The following is a 12,663-nucleotide window of genomic DNA, read 5'->3' as shown; positions in this document are numbered from 1 at the left end:
AGAGGGCGGAGAGAGAGAGAGAGAGAGAGAGAGAGAGAGAGGGAGAGAGAGAGAGAGAGAGAGAGAGAGAGACGGGGGGGAGGGGGCAGGTTTGAATCAGGAAACATCTGTCAACACTTTTTTTCGAACTGTATTGCAGCAAGTAGCCCTAACACTACTTGACAAGAGCACGGTGAAGAAAAAATATGAAATTGAAAACATCAGGCAGAGCAGCACTCTAAAGTTGTATCTGTCTTTTTGCATCAGTGACATTGTTTTGCCAGAGACGGTCATGCTTCCTCCCCATCCCCCCCCCCCCCTCCTTCATGGGTTTACAATGTGAGCTCAAAGTAAGCAGCTCTGGTGCATCTGCCTCTCACCACCTCAACCCTTGACGGCGCTGTGCAGTCGGCAGACCAGCAAAGTGAGAGTTCGGTAAAGTTGGAAATATACTGACAGGATTCGCACTTCCCGGATCAATAGCTCATAAACGAAGCGTTTGTACTGCACACACAACACCTCTTTCCCATCTTAGTAAGGTAGACAACGAGCTACAACCTCATTTTCACCTAAATGAGCGATCCTCCGAGCTGGACAAATAACATTGGTCTCTATGTGCTGCGGGCGGTGCGGCGAGTGCTTAAGGACCGTCCACAAAGTGCAACACAGATTACAAAAATATTCAATAAATTCACTGTTGTACAGTGTAGCTTCACCAAAATCATGTCACACATCAATGACCTCCTGCTCGTTATACTACACCACTAAGTTTTGAAAAATATGATTTTGAATAATTTTGGTGAATTTGTATTGGAGAAATCATTCAATAACGTCACTCTTATACAATGTAGTCTCACCAAAACCATGTCACACATCAATGGGCTCCTGCTGGTTATACTACAGTACCCAGACCTGAGCGTTGCGAAAGGAGGTATAAATTATATGTAGTTATAATAGAAGGGATACAATTACAAATTCAAAGCATTGGGAAAATTCTTACCATTCATTTGCAAAAGAGAAAAAAAGAAAAGTTGTTTTCAAAAGGTCTATTTCCTTTGAAAAAAAAAAAAAAAAAAGGGGGAGAGTGTGGGTGAAACTGAGCACTGAGGCTCATTGAGGAAGAAAAAATGAGAAAAATGAATGAAAAATGAATGGGAAATGGGTGAAACTGAGCAGTGAGGCTCATTGAGGAAGAAAAATGAGAAAAATGAATGAAAAATGAATGGGAAATGAATGGGAAATGACTGGGGAATGAATGAGAAATTTCTGAATGAGAAAAATGAGAGGGAGAAAAATCACAAATTAAACTTTTTGTTTTGGGGCTTAAACAGGGGCTAAACGTTCAAATTGAACTTTTTGTTTTGGGACTCAAGCGTTAAACAGGGGCTAAACGTTCAAATTGAACTTTTTGTTTTGGGACTCAAGCGTTAAACAGGGGCTAAACGTTCAAATTCAACTTTTTCTTTTGGGGCTTAAACGTTCATATGTGTGTAGATAAGCTGGCCGGCAGGGGACAAACGGGGCTGTTTATTTTGTTATGTGGATCCACGGTGGGTTTTATTTTAACCCATACCAGCCTACAAAAGAGGGATTGGTTGTTATTTAGTTTTTATTGGTAATATCACAAGGTATTGGTTTTGATTTCGCACACACAAACAAAACCACAGCTGTTTAGAGAAAGCTCACAAGGAGCTATGGGTTTGTATTTGCAGAGGTTAGGGGGGGGGATTGGGCCCCCCCGAACCTAGCCTCTAACAGGCGGCGGCGGGCCTGCGAAGGTCTGAGGGCACGTTAAAACCAAATATAGTGCTGGGGAGAGGACTGAAGGCCCCCGTGTCTTGAAGTATGAATTAACATACTGCCGTGGTACCGTCTAGTCGGCGTGTTTGTCGCATGTAGGTGTGTGGGCAACACGTGGTACGTGGATGACAGTCCACACCTAGCAGAGTGGGCTTCTGTGATAGGAGTCACTTTGTGAACAGGCAAGGTGGAGTGGGTGAGGCCAGCTCACCTCAGTCGATCCAGTGGAAAGGGGTCTAGCCCTGGGCTTGCATCCTTCGGGAAGGTCCGAAGGACTCAAGCGCTAAATACACACCAGGAAAGCACATTTATCTCAAGCAGACCTACACGCCACATTTAGAGGGAAATATAGACTGTATAAAAGTTATGGTCTAGGTGGTTTTGAAAAACCACAGAAAACAACACCAACACATTTATTATGAAGGGGAAAAGAAAGTATGTCTGCCAGAAGCAATACATACATACCATACATACATACATTTTCATTTATCATGTGAGGAGTTTAATCTTTCGCTAGTGTCTCTTAATGTGTCTTAAAAGGTCTCGACCTGGAATTGACCCGCGCCTCATCACCACAACCATGCAGCAGACTGAGAGTCAGCGCCAGGCTCAACTACACTGAAGACCACCAGCAGTCCAGGCTCCAGCGCAGACCATCAGCACTCCGGGCAGGCTTCAGCTAGGGAACCGGCAGCAACATCCGTACCGCAGCCACCAGCCCTGAACACCGCAGCTAGCGGCCAGCAATGGGAGAGATTTTTCTCTCCCTCCCGTGTAAGTGTTTGACCACACCGGTGTGACGGGCTACAGAAATGCATCATGAGTGGTTTGCTTGCTGTAAAAGAATATATAACTGCCGTGGAGTTTTCGATTCATAGGCTTGGCCCGGAGGTTGACGCCACCTGGACAGTAACAGCGGAGAGGACTCAACGAAGCGAAGCAAGACGGAGCGGAGAAGGTGTGAGGCGCTGGTCAATAACAGGGGAGAGACTGACACGGCCGGAGACGCGAGCCAGATGAGGGTGGAGGAGTTCACAGCAGAATTTTCTCCAAAGACACCAATTATGAGCAGATAAGTGATGACACACATGAACATTTGCATGTTACAGCTGTTTGACAAACCATTGTTTTAGTAAGAGAATCACACACTGCACACATTATGTATATGCAATGCACACAGAGCAAGAGTACTTTTTTGCATTATTACAGTACTGTTTAATAGAAGTTATGTTTTTTTTTAGGAAAAGTGATTACTTAGCCTGGAAAACCCTTATTGCCAAGCGAAAAGGTAAATGGTTGTGAACAGACACTGAGATTTCCCCCCCCCCCCCTCCTCGGCCTGAAGCCTTGAAACGGTGCAGCACCCTCCAGATAACCACAATGACTAGAGAGAGGTTCCCAAACCGAGCAGAGACAAGTTAAAGGGCTTCTCTCTCCAAAAGAATACTGCTAAATGAATTGACACATGCGTTAAATAACGCATCTGTCAAAGGGGGTATGCAGCTTTTGTTTTTTGTTTTTTGTTTTTGTTTGTTTTTAAATTTTGTGTCTTGTTGTGGTGAATGTGTTTTGTGTGTCTGTGTGACTGAGACAATTAGATTGGACATCAGATTGGACAAGCAGATTGGACAAGCAGATTGGACAATCAGATTGGGACAATCAGATTGGGACATCGGATGCTGAGATCCAGCCTGCACGCGCACGCCACCGGCGCGGTTGGCTTTGTCTTTGCATACACACACACACATGCGTGAGCTTGAGGACAGGCGGTGCACATTCTGTGAAGCAACCGGAGGATGAATGGCGAAGGACAGACAGCGTGGTGCACTCGGTCGAGTGCATCCTTCGTGACGGTTTCGAATCGGATGCAGAGAGTCGTACTTTGCGTGGTTTGTGTAAAAACTGTGATAATGTGTGTAATAAAGTGCTTTGGAGGGTGTGGCGGGGAATAGGGGAAGTAGAGGAAGTGTGAACACAGTGTGAAAGAGTGATGTTTGGAACGGTGAAAGGTGTGGGAATGTTATTGTACACCAGTTAGACAGGAGACAGGGGACTCCAGTGTGACTAGAGGACAAAGACTTGAGACATGACTTGGACTTGTAAAAATGACTTGTGAGTTAATAGGGAGCTATTTAAGTAAGACAATGCAGTTTTTTTGACCATTTGCATCAAAATTGGGTCGCGGGTTCATTTCCCAGCCTCTGAGCGGGCTGCATGCCAAAGTGCACTTGGTGTGTATCTCTGCCAGACGTTTGGAAATAGTCAACAATTGAAGTGAGAAACCCGAAACAAACCGTTTCCCAAAACATTTGCAGTCTATGAGAAAGTTAGCGGCTTGCTGATATGAGTGGACGGTGGAAGAGGGAGTGGGAGGCGGCCCAAAACGATTTAGTGCAGGGGCCGCCTCAGACTTCAACTCCCAGAATCCAACACCAGTGAACAGGAGCCCAATTACCAGAAATGTGTGAACTGTGTGTTCTTAAGAGAATTTTTTTTTTTTATAAAAGTGTGGGACAATAAAAAGGCCATCTCGCCTCTGACACACTTTACATTACATTACATTACATTACATTACATTACGTCATTTGGCAGACGCTTTTATCCAAAGCGACTTACAATAACACATTTTTCTGTCTGCAATAGAACAATCAACTATGGAGCACAGTCTATGACAACTACAGCTTCTGAAGGAACAGTGGTACAAGTTTAGGTTAGTGGTACAAGGTTGGTTAGGGTTTTTTTTTTTTTATATAAGGAAAGAGAGAGACGAGGTTAGATCAAGAAGGGCCCAGATGGAGCCTGAAAAGGTGTGTCTTTAGTCTTTTCCGAAAGATCGGCAGTGATTCAGCAGTCCTGACCGAAGGTGGAAGCTCGTTCCACCATTGAGGTGCCAGGGACGAGAAGAGTCGAGATCGGGATGAGCTACTTTTGAGCCCCCGTAGCGAAGGAGGGGCGAGGCGACCTGCACTGGTGGAGGAGCGAAGGGAGCGGTGAGAGGTTTGGAACCTGACCATGGATTGCAGGTACCGGGGAGCTGTCTGGTGAACTGCCCTGTAGGCCAGTACCAGTGTCTTGAATTTGATGCGGGCCGAGATGGGAAGCCAGTGGAGCTCCTGGAAGAGGGGAGTGACGTGAGAGAATTTGGGTTGGTTGAATATCAGACGGGCTGCAGCGTTCTGAATGAGCTGGAGCGGTCAGATGTCGGTGGCAGGTAGGCCGGCCAGAAGCACGTTGCAGTAGTCCAGGCGGGAGGAGACAAGAGACTGGACCAGGAGTTGAGTCGCTTCTCTTGTGAGAAAGGGACGGATTTTGCGGATGTTGTAGAGAGAGAACCTACAGGAGCGCGCTGTAGCAGCTATGTTGGCAGAGCAAGACAGCTGGTTGTCAAGGATCACCCCGAGGTTCTTGGCTGTTTGGGAGGGGAGTACAGTGGTGTTGTCAATGGAGATGGAGAGATCTGCAAGAGGGCAGTCTTTTCCTGGGAGGAAGAGTAGCTCGGTCTTACCAAGGTTGAGCTTGAGGTGGTGGGCAGACATCCAGTCGCCAATGTCTTTGAGGCATGCAGAGATGCGAGCCACGATTTGAGTGTCAGAGGGGGGGAAAGAAAGGAAAAGCTGGGTGTCATCAGCATAGCAGTGATAAGAAAAGCCATGAGAAGAGATCACATAGGCAAGAGATCTGATATAGAGAAGGAAAAGTAAGGGGCCCAGGACTGAGCCCTGGGGGACACCGGTGGTAAGAGGACAGGATCTGGAGAGGGACCCTCTCCATGAGACCTGGTATGAGCGGTTAGAGAGGTAAGAAGCAAACCAGGAGAGTGCAGAGCCTGAAATGCCGAGGTCGGACAGAGTGGAAAGAAGGATTTGGTGGTTGACTGTATCGAAGGCAGCAGACAGGTCAAGGAGGACAAGAACAGAAGAGAGGGATGAGGCCTTAGCAGTGTGAAGGGCCTCTGTGACAGCAAGAAGAGCTGTCTCAGTGGAGTGAGAAGCCTTGAAACCGGACTGCAGAGGGTCCAGGAGGTCATTTTGGGAGAGATAGAGAGAAAGTTGTTCGGACGCTGCTCGTTCGAGGGTTTTGGAAAGGAATGAGAGAAGAGAGACAGGTCTGTAGTTGTGAATAGCAGTAGGGTCAAGGGAGGGTTTCTTAAGCAGAGGCTTGACTCTTGCAGTCTTTAGAGCAGGGGGGACAAGACCAGAGGACAGAGAGGAGTTAATGAAGGTAGTGAGGAAGGGAGATATGTTAGGTGAGATGGTTTGGAGGAGAGAGGAAGGGATAGGATCGAGGGGGCAGTAAGTGGCTCGGTTTGAGCTGATGAGTTTAACCACTTCATCAGGAGAGAGAGGAGAGAAGGAAGGAAATCCAGGGACAGGGGGCTGAGGAGCAGGATTGGAGTCGGGAGTGTTAGTGAGGGTGGCTGGAGGATGGAAGGAGGAGCTGATGTCGTCCACCTTTTTTGTAAAGAAGGTTACAAAATCGTCAGCAGAGAGGGAGGAGGGAGGGGGAGGGGAGGGAGGGTTGAGGAGCGTGGAGAAGGTGGCGAACAGTTTACTGGGATTGGATGCAGAGGACTGGATTTCAGAGATGAAGAAGGAGGTTTTTGCTTTAGAGACAGCATCAGTGAAGTTTGAGTGGATAAGGTGGTAGGAAGAGAGATCCTCAGGGAGATGTGATTTTCTCCATTTTCTCTCAGCTGACCGAAGCTCAGTTCGATAAGTTCGCAGAGATTCAGTCAGCCAAGGAGAAGGGGGAGAAGATCGGGCAGGCTTAGTGGTGAGTGGGCAAAGAGAATCAAGAGCAGAGGAGAGAGAGGAGAGAAGAGTAGTGGAAGCCTCGTCAGTGGACAGGAGAGCAAATTGCTCGGCAGGGGGAAGTAGGGAGAGGACGGTAGAAGAGAGGGAGTTGGGAGAGAGAGTTTTTAGGTTGCGTCGGGTGGTGGTAGAGTGGGGGGGAGATGGGTGGGAGGAGGGGAGGGGGATGGGAAGGGAGAAGGTGATAAAGTGGTGATCGGATACAGGAAGAGGGGTCACAGTGAGATTAGAGGTGGAGCAGGATCTTGTGAAGACCAGGTCAAGCACATTCCCTGCTTTGTGAGTAGGAGGAGATTGAGAGAGGTAAAGGTCAAAGGATGAGAAGAAGTTAAGGAAAGACGGAGATTGTAAGGTTACTGGCTGGATGTTGAAGTCTCCCAGAAGGATGAGTGGAGTACCATCCTCAGGAAAGATGGAGAGGAGGGTGTCCAGCTCGTCCAGAAAGTGACCAAGCGGACCAGGCGGGCGGTAGATTACCACAATGTTGAGCTTGATGGGTAGGGATACGGCAACTGCATGGGACTCAAAAGATGAGATAGACAGATGAGAGAGAGAGGTGACAGTGTAGGTCCATTTGGGAGAGATGAGGATACCAGTGCCACCTCCACGGCCAGAGGCTCTAGGGGTGTGCGAGAAGGAATATGCAGCAGAGAGGGCAGCAGGTGTAGCTGTGTTTTCAGGAATGATCCAGGTCTCTGTGAGAGCTAGAAAGTGGAGGGTTAGAGATAGAGCATGAGCTGAGATGGTCTCAGTTTTCTTAACAGCCGACTGACAGTTCCAGAGACCTCCGGCAATAGTAAAAGGACTGTTAGCGCGCTTAGGGTGGGAGAGATTACCAGGGTTACTACACCTGAAGCAGCCGTGTCTACGGCGTCTGTGGGCTGAGGTTACAACAGGGATGGGAAGAAAACACATAGTTAGGTAGAATAAGAGAGGTAGCAAAAAACCCTATTCTATGGCCTCCCTTCGAAGGACTCCCACAGAAAGACTCCCTTGTCTTCGTGCCCGAGGCTACGTGCCGCTTACCGCTGCCGCTGTAGACTGACAGTGTTCAGAAATACTGCTTCAGCAGGGCTATAAGCCACACCTCTCTAATCAGCGCCCGTCATTCCCAGGTGATTGGGCTGCTGTCAGCTGAGAGCTATTAACCAGCTATCAGCCAGCTGCGCCACAGTTTCACTCAGAGACAAGACTAGCCTAAAACACTACTCCTTTTTAAATAAGGAGTAAGCAGACACAGATAACACTAAAATAACACAGCCTATATCACTTACCCAGTGAAGTTAAAGTTAAATCACAGAGAGGGGGATCCACAGCAGAGCAGTTCAATGACAGACAGCAATGTGTAACTGACAAGAAACTTACTGCAGCCCAACTTATATGCCGGGCTATAAGCCACACCTCTCTAATCAGCGCCCGTCGTTCCCAGGTGATTGGGCTGCTGTCAGCTGAGAGCTATTAACCAGCTATCAGCCAGCTGCGCCACAGTTTCACTCAGAGACAAGACTAGCCTAAAACACTACTCCTTTTTAAATAAGGAGTAAGCAGACACAGATAACACTAAAATAACACAGCCTATATCACTTACCCAGTGAAGTTAAAGTTAAATCACAGAGAGGGGGATCCACAGCAGAGCAGTTCTTTGTTTATGCTATGAAATCTTGGGTAAATAATCATGCTTGATTTGATATTTAGCATCGCCAAGAGTTTGATTTGAGCAAGTGATACATTGTAATATAAGTATGTATTAAGTAAGTAAGTAACCGAAATACAGTTAAGTAAGGACTTATTAATTGTAATTGTGAACACATAGGGACATTTTGATCTATATAGATGTGTGAGATGATAATTTTTTTTCTAACAAGTTAAGGATAATAGTTATTTTAGTTTTCTTGGACTGTGTTTGAAATTTTAGTTTCTTATCAATAATTTATTTTTAATATTGATAATAATGATTTATTCTTATCAAAAGTGTGGAAATGTCATGGAAAATTATTGATCAAATGTCTATTGATTGATTAATTATTAGCTATGGCAATTCTATGATGTAATTGTGAACTGTGTTCTTCACCACATTGCAGAAGATTGCTGTACAGAGTTTCTGTGAGAACATGTATCTTGTTTTGGGAAGCTTAGACGTGGGAATAGACTGATTGTTATGTATTCTTAAGTTTCTGTGAGAACCTGTGTCTTGTTGTGAGAATAGACTGGATTTGTTATGTCTTTTGTGAACATCAGATTAGCTACATGGCTGAATGGAAAGCGCTGCCCTCCACGATGGGGGGGCGGGTATCATGGATTAGTATATGAACTGTTGTAAACAATGATTCGAGGCTCTTATATTGACAAATGTAGTCAAGAGGAGACCTCCGTGCACGGAGATGATTGTGGATTAAAACCTCCTAAGAACACTAAAAACGGATATCTCATTATTGATGAATCAGCAGGGCATTGCAGCAGATTTTGCCTCCACACTGTTATCCTTGGAAGCTGCCTGATACATTTTGCTGCCTAAAAAAACAACATTTAATATGGAATAATTTTGAATTCAATAAAAAAAACAAAAAACTACTTGTACAGAAAACTATACCGTTACAATACCTCAAGGAGATATCCATGTTGACTCTTAGCTGTGATCTGGGCAATTTAAAGAGGAGAATAAGATTAAGAAGCAACACGGTCAATGATGCTTGATGAGGAAAGACGTCTACCAACCTGTCGCTGAGATATCTTCTGTAAATGAAAACCACACATCCCAGCAGAACACTTCCACATGCCATTACAGCTATCATCCATGGGATAACTGTAGAGGGAACATCTGTAAAGACACACACACACACACACACACACACACACACACACACACACACACACACACACACACACACAAATCTAGGCTGCTCTGTTTGGATTACGTCTGAAAATGAAATGAAATAAATAAAAACACTGCTTACATGTGTTTGAGCTGCTGTGTACAAAGAGTGGTTTTGTGTCAGTGCCCAGCCAGTTTCTGGCTGTACACGACACGTTAACATGTCTGTGGGCGGGACCATTGATCTCCACAGATACAATGTTCTTCTTCTCTGTTGAGACAGAGGTGAAGGAGGATGGCTGCGTGTCGTTTCCGTCAATGGTCCAGTATATAGAGGCATGAGGAGAGGCTTCTGCCTGACACACACACCTCAGAGCCTCACCTGTCAGCTGGCAGGCGGAGGCAGACAGCATGACTGGGGCATCTAGTAGGACGACAATGTTGTGATATAAAATGTAGTCCATACACTCAGCCAAACTTCCCACCAAAGTCTCTGACCTCAGGCTTACGGAAACCCTTTCAAAACCCATTGGATAATGTGGAAAAAATACAAAGTGAAATCAAGCTTCAAAACATATTTCCTTAAATGTTGACATTTGGAAGATAGGGGTGTTTCATCTGACAGCAAATATATGTTTATGTAACTCTTGTAACTTATTTTATATTACATTCTATATTTTTGGGCTTATATTCTATCCACCCCCCACCCCCCGCTGTGTCCTGTTACTTTATTTGCTGTTGCAATGATCCAATTCCTCCATGAGAAACAAAACATTTTCATCTTATCTTTTCGTAGCATTAGGGTTTCGAGAAAGTGGGCCTACTGTACTTCACTGTCGCGTGAGTATGAATAGTTTCAAATAGTGTGTTCCTGGGCAGCCAAGAATATACATTACTTGTACCGCTACTGTATCTTAAGATGGGTGGACTTTTCCTTTGGGCCCTCAGCCCTGAATAGATGGATACTGAGCAGTCTGGATGTGTAGCAAGGTGATGCTTAAAAAGAGCATGTTTGCCCAGGAAATCATTCTAGAATAAATAGCTAGGGTAGGAGTAGGTTTAAATTGTGAGATAATTACACTGAACATCCAGATCCAACCAGTCTGACTGCCGTGCTCCCATGTAATTGTGAGCGATGCAAGAGAGGGAAGTATCTCGCACAATGTTCCTGAAGGACATTTTGCTCTGAGTTGAATTTGTTTGGTTGCTTGGAGCCATCTGTCCTCTGAGCCATGAGTACATGTAGGGTGGCGGGTTACAGTTAGCGACACACTCCACGGTGACGCTGTGACCCTCCATTACTGGCTCCTTCTCCATCCTCAGGGTCACAGTTACAGGTTTATCTGTGGATGTGGGAGATCATTAGCCTGGTTGGTAAACCAGCCCGTCACATGAACTCACATTTCATTTGGTTCTGCGAGACTGTCTGGGCCCAAGGCCTGGGAGGGTGTTAAGCAGAAGCTACAAAGCAGAAGAGCCAATCAGCGACTGCGCTGTGATTGACAGCGCAAGTTGGCCAATCAGGAACGCCACTAGCACTGCACTAACAAAACAATAATGGCCGCCTCCCTGCCTGTCCACCTCGAGGAGTAATGTCAGCGTTTGTCTAGTTTAAACAGCCATAAAGTGCAGTTATTGCAGAAATAAGCAAATTCTTAACATGCAGTGGAATCCGTAATATAACCTGCTCCTAGCCGGTTGGCCTGCATGTTAAACAACAATTAGCCGGCCTACGCGTACTCCCGCGAGTTCGTATCTTATTCACCTCGGCCGCCGGTGTAAGATCTGCTTCCACGCAAGCGCAGCTGCTGTTAAACAGTGGCAGGTCATTATCCGCAGATCCGTCTGAGTGGGCGGGTGTGGCTCTTCGTGACTCACTTCACTTCACTTCACGTTCACTAGTTTATTAATTAATGAATCGTTCGGGCAATCGCTTATATCAACGAATTAAACGAGCAAACTCACGGTTTCCTCAAGTGCTGCAAACGGCTTTGAATTGTTTGGTAGAGCTAGGTATCCCAACGCGCTTCGGCTATGCAGGCAGGCAGGTCTGTGCATCACACCGAGGAGAATAGACAGCTTACTGCTGCGCTGCTGATCCATGTCAGAAGAAGGGAGACATAGGCCTAGTGATCAATCAATCAAATCAATCGCGTTCATTTTTGGCACATTGCCACCCCTCGTTGTCGGAATGGACTCCGTTAAAACGGCATGTTTTTGAAGTCTCCAGATTTGTCGCTAACGTGTGAGGCAGCCATTTGAGGCAGGCAGTGTTGTGTGACTGTACGTCCACACTGCGGAGAGGATAGGAGCTGACTGATTGATAGCCTATATCGAGACATATAGGCTAGGCCTAGCCTAACTTTTGTGGGGAGGAATAAATTTAAAACTAGTCAGATATGACTTGAATGCCACTTGTAAAATAAATCACCCTGATTGACGACGGTGCGACCACTATTTTGACTGCCTCATTTTTGGCACAATGCCAGGAATGGACCCTCTGTTAAAGGTTAAAACGGCATGTTTTTGAATGGAGTTTGGTTACATATTCGCTAAAGCTGTTTCCTATCACATTTCTTGTTATCGATACATGCTACCGCCACCCCCCCCCCCCCCCCCCGCCCACTGGCAGAAGAAACGGCTCATATAGTTGTTTCTAAACAAAGACCCCTCATGTTTAAAAAGGTAAAACCTGAAAATATCCTGCTCTCTCTAGCCTGACATGATCCACACTTCATGTTTAAAAGGCACTATAGACTCAATAACTACAACAATTAAATAAGTACAGGAGTATCGGCGCAACCGCAGAGTTTCTCGGCGTAAAACATGTTTTTGCCATTCTCCCGAGTGGATTTGGGTTTGACTGGATCCGACGCTGATTGGCTGAAGGAGTTGTCTGTCAAGGCAACTACGCCCGCCCATGCTCCCGCCCCTGCTAAGGACTGGGTGAAGAGTTGGGGCCAGACCGTCACGCAGAACCAAATGAAATGTTCACGTGACGGGCTGGTTTACCAGGCTAGGAGATCATTCTCAGAAGAGTTTAACATAATGGCCCTCTGGACATACTTGATAACCAAATGTATATCTCTATTTGCTGCTGTATACTGAACAGCTAAATCACACGACTTACACAAGATGTTGAATGTGGTTTGTTTACTTTCTGTAGTGAAGGTACTGAATTGGGCGATACATTTCACTTCACTTTTATGCAATTGATATATTGCCAGTCCTCGCAGTGTCTTGGTGTAGAGCCACTGCCCC

Source organism: Poromitra crassiceps, assembly GCF_964638095.1.
Source record: "Poromitra crassiceps genome assembly, chromosome: 7".
Classification (NCBI taxonomy): Eukaryota; Metazoa; Chordata; class Actinopteri; order Beryciformes; family Melamphaidae; genus Poromitra; species Poromitra crassiceps.
This window is presented reverse-complemented; position numbering follows the sequence as displayed.